Source organism: Humulus lupulus, chromosome X (assembly GCF_963169125.1).
Source record: "Humulus lupulus chromosome X, drHumLupu1.1, whole genome shotgun sequence".
Lineage (NCBI taxonomy): Eukaryota > Viridiplantae > Streptophyta > Magnoliopsida > Rosales > Cannabaceae > Humulus > Humulus lupulus.
Window position 1 is genome coordinate 91,608,159 of NC_084802.1, and position 8,901 is coordinate 91,617,059.

At 40.5% G+C, this 8,901-nt stretch overlaps 1 non-coding gene across 1 annotated transcript; it reads left to right on the forward strand.

Annotated features, from left to right (window-relative positions):
- The first annotated feature begins 2,973 nt into the window (after positions 1-2,973).
- LOC133807553 (small nucleolar RNA R71) lies at positions 2,974-3,080 on the forward strand. The gene has a single exon (XR_009879459.1). It is a non-coding gene; the product is annotated as a small nucleolar RNA R71 (small nucleolar RNA).
- Positions 3,081-8,901: the final 5,821 nt, after the last annotated feature.

Sequence of the window (8,901 nt, forward strand, 5' to 3'; positions counted from 1 at the left end):
TTTCAAACATGCTTTATCAAAGTGGAATGGTGCATCATTCTCCAATAAATTGCAAAGAGGCTTAGAAACCTTGGAGAAATCTTTTATGAATCGCCTATAGAACCCGGCATGCCCAAGAAAGCTTCTAATATGCTTCACCAAAGTAGGAGGAGGGAGCTTCTCCATAACTTCAATCTTAGCCTGGTCAACTTCAATTCCTTGCCTTGATATCTTGTGGCCCAAAACAATACCTTCCTTAACCATAAAATGGCATTTTTCCCAATTAAGAACAAGGTTTGCTTCTTCACATCTTTGCAGAACCTTGGCCAAGTTATTCAAGAAATCGTCATATGAATCACCGAAAACAGAGAAGTCATCCATGAATACCTCTAGAAACTACTCCACCATGTCAGTGAAAATAGCCATCATACATCTCTGAAATGTAGCGGAAGCATTACATAGACCAAAAGGCATCCTTCGAAATGCGAAAGTACCATAGGGACAAGTGAAAGTGGTCTTGTGTTGATCCTTTGGAGCGACTGCAATCTGATTGTAACCAGAGTATCCAGCTAGAAAACAATAGTACTCTCTCCCTGCAAGTCTGTCTAACATCTGATCAATGAAGGGAAGTGGGAAGTGATCCTTTCAAGTGGCCTTATTCAGTTTTTTTTAGTCCATGCAAATTCTCCACCCTGTCACGGTTCTAGTAGGTATCAGCTCATTGTCTTCATTCTCCACCACTGTAATCCCACCTTTCTTTGGCATGCACTGGACAGGACTGACCCATGAGCTGTCAGAGCTAGGATAAATAATACCTGCATCAAGCCACTTGATAATCTCCTTTTTCACCACTTCTTTCATGATAGGATTTAGCCTTCTTTGCCCTTCAATAGACCCTTTTCATTATTTTCTAACAGAATCTTAGGCATGCATAGAGAAGGACTAATACCTTTTACGTCTACAATGGTCCACCCAATGGCCTTCTTAAACTTCCTCAATACATCAAGCAACTTTTCTTCTTGTTCCATACTTAACTCAGTTGAAACAATCACATGTAAGGTAGAAGACTTACCCAAATAGGCATATCTTAAGTGTGAGGGTAAAGCTTTTAATTCCAACTCTGGAGGCTTTTCCACTGATGGTTTAGGGGCTGTGAAAGACTTCAAAGACAGCTCCAAAGATTCAAAATGCTTTTTTTTATGCAATTCTTGTGAACTAGCTTCTAGCCAAGCCAAGTACTCATCCACATCCTCTGCATGTGAATCAAACATCAAGAGTCTCTCTAGAGGATCATCAAAATCATTTTCTAACTTCTTTGAAACCAAAGAATCTACCACTGAAACAACAGAACACTCTTCGACTTCATCTGGAAATCGCATAGCCTTGAAAACATTGAAAGTCACTTGCTCATCTTGAACCCTCATAGTAAGTTCACCCTTTTGCACATCAATCAAAGTTCTACCAGTAGCTAGAAAAGGCCTCCCTAGAATGATTGGTATCTCCATGTCTGCCTCATAATCCAACACAATGAAATCGGCTGGAAAAATGAACTTGTCAACTTTTACCAAGACATCCTCAATCTTCCCATCTGGATAAGCAAGAGATTTATCTGCAAGTTGTAGAGTCACTGTGGTAGGTTAGACTTCACCAATCCCCAATTGTCTATACACAGACATAGGCATCAAATTTATACTGGCACCTAAGTCACATAATGCCATGCCACAATAAGAATTACCTATGGTGCATGGAATGGTGAAACTCCCAGGATCTTTCATCTTCGGGGGCAACTTGTTTTGCAAGAATGAGCTACTTTCCTTGGTAAGAGTCATTGTCTCAAATTCCCTCAATCTTCTCTTCTTTGTAAGGATGTCCTTCATGAACTTCACATAGTTAGGCATTTGCTCTAGGGCTTCAACAAGGGGAATGTTAATATGTAGCTGCCTCAAAATATCAAGGAATTTTTTAAATTGACCATCTTGCTTCTGTTTTTGAAACCTTTGTGGAAAAGGTAGTTGTTGAAGAAGCTTTTGAATTTATGGGGACTTTTGCGGTGTTCCAGATGCGGCCGCATCCTGGGCAGAGGCAGATTTCAGTACATCAGATCTTTCTTCATCTTTGCTTGCTTTCCTGTTATTTTGGATTAAAGAGGGCTCATCCTCATGCCCCGAATTTTTCTTGGAATTCTCTAACTCTTTGCCACTTCTCAAAGTAACGGCCTTGCATTGTTCCTTACCAACACCTCTTGGGTTCTCAGTATCACTCGGTATAGCACCTTGAGGTCTATTTCTAAGCTCATTGGCAAGATGCCCAACTTGATTCTCCAAATTCCTCATAGATGTTGCTTGACTTTGAATGAGTGCATATGTCTTCATCATGTAATCCTTTAACATGCCTTCCAAAGAAGTAGATTGCACTATGTGTTGGGGTCTTTGTTGTGGAGCTTGTGGAGGATACCCCAGTGGATACGAAGGTCTAGGATGCATAGATGAGCTGCTCGGACCAGCCCCTTGATTACTCCATGAAAAGTTGGGATGTTGCCTCCATGATGGGTTGCAGGAATTAGAATAAGGACCATTCCTATTTTGATTCCCCATGTAACACACAACTGCTGGATTGGAAGGACAGTTGTCAAAAGTATGACCCTCACCACAGTACACACAAGAAATGTTCTCCAATTGCCCCATTTGTGTCCCCATAGATTGTACCATTGATTGATTCATCCCCATGTTCATTGTCTTGAGCATATTCGAAATAGAGGAAACTTAAGCTGCCAAAGAAGTGGTGGCATCTACATCATGAATGCCAGCCACCTTTCTACCTGTAGACGATCTAGAAGTGGGCCACTGATAATTGTTGTTGGATATCCTCTCAAGAATTTCGTAGGCCTCATTATAGGATTTAGCAAGAAGAGCCCCATTGGCTGAAACATCAACTACCATTCTAGTATGTGCGTTGAGACCATTATAAAATGTTTCCATCTTAATGCAATGAGGAATGCCATGGTGAGGGCATTTGCGCAACAACTCCTTAAATTGCTCCCATACCTCATATAAAGATTCTTCATCAAGTTGCTGAAATGAAGTAATTTCATTGCGGAGCTTGGCATTTTTAGTGGGAGGAAAGTACTTCATCAAAAACCGCTCAGCCAATTCTTGCCAAGTAGTCACAGAATCAGATGGCAAAGAGTTCAACCAATCTCTCGCTTTGTCTCTCAAGGAGTATGGGAACAACTTCAATCTTAGGGCATCCTCTATAATTCCGGGTAGCTTGAAAGAGTCACTCACTTCAATGAACAGGCGAAGATGAAGGTGAGGATCCTCTGTTGGCATCCCACTGAACTGTCCCACAGTTTGAAGCATCTGGAACATGACTGGCTTCAATTCAAATTGTGCAACCTGAATTCCTGGTCTAACGATCCCCGGATTGAGCTCATTGAAGAGGGGGAGAGCATATTTTCTGATAGCACGATTTCTATCATCAGCCACAATAACTACATTTTGCCCATTATTGGCAGCTACTCCCCCTTGAGCTACTCGATCTTGAGCAGCTCCTGATCGATTTGATGCCCTTTGAGCGGCTCCCTGTTGAGCCCCTTGCTCAGCATCCATCACTACTACTTCCCTTTTTTATTTTTGTACCTTTCGCCTTCTTCTAAATGTACACTCAATTTCTGGATCAATGGGAAGTAGTTCAGGGTCTTGATTCTCGCACATACACTATGTAAACCTGAATTTTTCATGAGAATCACCCAAGTTAGCACAAAAGAAAAATTAAACAAATTGCAAGACAATTAACTTTACAGTAATTGACTTTAAGCAATCCCCGGCAACAGCACCAAAATCTTGTTAGAGATATTTTCTTATGATATTTAATGTGCAAGTGTACACAATCGCATGCAAGTAATATAATAGTAAGTATTTTAATATCGTATCCTCGAGGATTGTTTACGCAAGATATTGTAAAGATCAAGACCCAACAATTTGGAATAAAAATAAGAAATAAGGTTTGATTGAACTAAAATTAAAAACGAAATATAAATGAGTAAACTAATGGCCAAAACCAAGCTAAAACAGTAAGCAAATGATTAATCAAGCAATGATGGGAAGTTAGAGCTACTAATTCCCTCTAATATGCAATTTTGGGAACAGATGTGGGTAACAATGCGAGCGCAATTTTGGGTAATGTTGATTAGGTTTCTACTTATCTTAATTCTTTTTCCTAAGCAATTAAGGTTCAATTATTGCATTAAGTAACATATTCATATGCCCAATCAATGTTAAGAATATCAATTTGAGCACAAACCTATAAAATCATGCAAGGTGATTATATATTCCTATATAAACACAATTTCCAAAACATAAAAGTTAAGAACATGCATCAATCAATTCTTGTATCCATTAATATTAATCTTTCCAGCATCAATACTAATTTAATTACCTACTCCAGTTGGCCAAACATAGAGCAAGCATAAACAATATTACCATTGATTGAACAAAACCTCAAAACAACTTTAACATTAAAATTGGCCACACACCCAGAATTACACATTAGAGTTCATTAGCATCTCTAACTACAAAAGTTTAGTTCATGCTAAAATTCAAGAGAACAATTATAATAATTTCAGCCATGGGTTTCATGAGAGTCAATTAAAGGAATTCAATTACAAAGATCAAGAGTAGAGAGAATAAAATCCAAACACTAAGAGCTAAATGAAATTGTCTCTTCTTCTCCTTCTTCCTTACACTTTCTTTGCTTTTCCTTGAAGCTCAAAATCTGGTCCCTCCAGTGGTGGGGGTGGCTGGTTTCTATTTCAATGGTAGTGAAGGATGATAGGGGAAAGGAGAGTGTCCATGGTTAGTGTTTCCTTTTCCTCTTTAGGGTTTCCTAGCCCAGATTGGGAAAAAATACTTGCTCCTCACGTGAACCATTTGTTATGGGACCCAGAGGTGACTTAAGTGAGCAGCCACGTCATCCCCACATAGCTCCAGGAGATGCGGTTAAAATAAATGTGGTCGCATTTCTGAGTTTTCCTGCTCAATAAAAGAAACTAAAAATCAAAGTGAGGCTTTTCAAGTCTTCCATTCACGAGATAATTTTTCACCTATTAATGAGCCATTTCTAATCCTTTCATAACTATCAAACACTATACTTATCAAAACTAACACAAACACAAATAAAGTGAAATTAAAAGCAAAATAAACAAAAAGAACAAATATCACTCTAATCTCATTGAATTATAAGCCTAAAAGTGACTAAGATAACCCTATGTTCTAGAGTTATCATGTAACGCCCTGGATAGCCAAGACCATTACACTGTGTGTTTATAAAAGTGCTAGACTTGCTAATCAAGTCATTTAAATAAAAAAAAAACGTGTTGCTAAAACTATAATGGAGCTAGGGTTAAGAGATTTTGGTCTTAAAAGTCGCATTTCTTAAAAATAAACATTTTCTGTTTACATGGGATCCCAAAAATAATAAGATTAAACCATTTACAAAGATTCAAGATTTAAATATAGTAATTAGCCATGCTAAGGCAAAACAGACTATTAGGCAATCCTTGTCCTGACCCACTCCTCGGCCATGGCAGCCGAACAGCTGACTATGTACATTCAGCCCCGCAGCTCTCCATCTCAGGATTGGTCCTGAGGTTAGGTGTTGGATTTGAGGTTTGGTGATGATTCTGATCTATGGCTGTGACTAGGTGTACGCTAGGGCTCAAGAGGGATCGTGCTCGAGGATTAAGGTGAACAAAGCTAGCGAATCTAAAGGTAAGAAAACTACACCCGGTTATGTGTTTGTGATGGGACTAAGTGCTCCCCATATCTGTATAAAGTCAAAGATGGTATTATGCCATGGGACATGTGATAAACGGCCTAAGGGTGCCGTATACAATATTTGCGCATAGGGCGTGGCTTGGTCACTAGTAGCCGAGGACAGCTTAATATTCACTGAGCTCGGTTTAAGCGGGCCGGAGTCAGTGGGATAACAGAGGGTGCGACTTAAGGGTGCTAACCCTAGTTATCATTTGTGATTGATTATTGATATGAGATGATATGCTTGGTATGCTGAATACTTGATTATCGTGGATGTTTGGTCTAATGAGAACATGCTTATGTGATATGAGATATTGGATTGTTTGTTGATTGATTATGCTCTGTTGTTGTGTTTTCTTGCTGGGCCTTGGCTCACGGGTGCTATGTGGTGCAGGTAAAGGCAAAGGCAAGTTGGACCAATCCTGAGATGGAGAGCTGCGGGGCTGAATGTACATAGTCAGTTGTTCGGCCGCCATGACCGAGGAGTGGGTCAGGACAAGGATTGCCTAATAGTCTGTTTTGCCTTAGCATGGCTAATTACTATATTTAAATCTTGAATCTTTGTAAATGGTTTAATCTTATTATTTTTTGGGATCCCGTGTAAACAGAAAATGTTTATTTATAAGAAATGCGACTTTTAAGACCAAAATCTCTTAACCCTAGCTCCATTATAGTTTCAGCAACACGTTTTTTTTTTTATTTAAATGACTTGATTAGCAAGTCTAGCACTTTTATAAACACACAGTGTAACGTTATTGGCTATCTAGGGTGTTACAACTTGATATCAGAGCGTCCTAGGTTTATGGGTTCCTGAAGACTGGCTAGACATGTACATTCGCCGCGAAAGACGAGCTCGACTCAAGGTTTGATGATTGTGTATGCATGATTATGTGCTTAAATGATTTGAATGAGATATGACTGTTGATATCTGTTGATTAATAGGGAGCATGAGATACTGATAGGGCCTGGCCCTTGACTATTGCATGATGTTATTGAGGCGTGCTTATCAGAACTGCTATGCATGTGAATGAACATATGGATGAATATTTGGATAAATTTTTATAAATTGGTTGCTTGTGAATGATTGGAGTTTCAATGATGGATCATGAAAGGATTGTTACCCTGTCATCATAGTCTGATTGTCGAGTCGTTGATTGCAAATTGACTTGGATAATTATGCGTCCAAGAAAATCTACGCGACTAGCCGGCAGGTCTGAGACTAGAGATGATGATCAGGGCCAGACCCCTCCGCCATTCCCTGAGAACTGGCAGCAGCTGATGGCAGATATGCAGGCTCAGCTACAGAGCCAAGAAGAACAGATCTGAATTCTATGGCAGCAGGCTCCATCAGGGAGTGTTGCCCCCATTGTGCCACCTGCAGTAGTACCTGTTGTACAGCCAGTTGAGGTTGGGAATAGATGGGAGCCGTTGTATGAGTGGTTTAGAAAGCAACAGCCCCCGATCTTTGAGGGAGGACTGGATCCACTGAAGGCTGAACAGTGGATGACTATGATTACTCCCATTCTTGATTTTATGAGGGTAGAAGGACATGACAGAGTGGCCTGTGCCACCTATATGTTGATGGAGGATGCCCGAATCTGGTGGGAGGTGGCATCACAGACTAGAGATGTTACTGCCTTAACTTGGGAAGGATTCAAGGATTTATTTAGTCAGAAGTATTATAATGTTTCCATCAACGCAGCGAAGATAAACGAGTTTGTGGGGCTGGTTCAGGGCAGCATGACCGTTACAGAGTATGCCCTAAAGTTTGACAGACTTGCGAAATTCGCACCAGATCTTGTGTCTACTGATGCAGCTAGGCAGGACAGATTTATTAGAGGGTTTAATGCTATGATTGCCCGAGATGTGAGGATTACAACAGTTTCTGGAGGGACAACTTATGCCCAGGTTGTAGATGTAACGCCCCAACTCCTGGGACTGTTACGGTGTGCCTTGTAAACAATGCTAAACTCGCTAATCGAGTCATTTGGCCAAAATCGTGAACTAAGTATGATTAGCGGTTTAGGGATTAAAACTTTGGTTAGGATGTAACGTTTCACTAGAACGTTTAATATATACATTGGGATCCCAGAAAATATAAATTTCAGAGTTTATTACAGGAAGTATTTACAACAGGCCGCTCTAAGCGGCAAAACAGGGTTCAACCCTAGTTCCACTTTAAACCTCGGCCGTGGCGGACGAGCAGCTACATATGTACACGTCATCACATAAGCTCTCCAACTCAAGGATGGTCTAGCTTCCTCTTGCCTTTACCTGCACCACATAGCACCCGTGAGCCGAAGCCCGGCAAGAAAACATAGCACTATACATAAACATTATCAAGTGATCATCATTATAATCACACTGAGCATAAAACTTTCAAACCAATGAGTGAACATCACATGATTCAAGAGGGAGAGTGGCTGCTAGGTAAGCCACTAGCCTCCAGGTGCTTATTTCATTCAACGACCCTCGAGGTCGGTCTTGCATTAATGCTCTTTGAGCCATTCAATGTTGATGGTCGATTAGATCTAATCTCTGTTGGCTTGCGTGATCCACGCTAAGGCCGTTCTGGCTAATAAGTCAGCGCTATGTGACCAGTGTCCAATATCACTGCCGAACCTGACTCATAAGTCACAGCTTCACAGCTGATACCAACACCTTTGCCAGTTCTAACTGATGAGTCAGTGCAACGTGACCAGTGCCCAGTACCACTGCCGAACCTAACTCATAAGTCACGGCTTCACAGCTAATACTAGCACCTTTGCCAAATCTGACTAATTAGTCAGTACCATGCACGAGTAAGCAATGCTATCAATATGTATCATATGCCAGTTATCCAAGAATAGGGCATTCAGCATGCTTACCAAACAGTTGCTAGCATAATCATGATCATGCACAAACCCAGAGACTCAAGCTCTGTCCAATCTCATATTCATCATTCATGGCATGCCCTAATCACATGTTTCTCATGCATCACATGCATCACATTTAATCACCCAGCATGCCTCAATGGTAATCATATGCAAATGGGCAAGATTGCCAGGCATTCATTATGATATCAATGTCTACACTTAAACATCCAACATGCATCAAGAATAGCCATGGA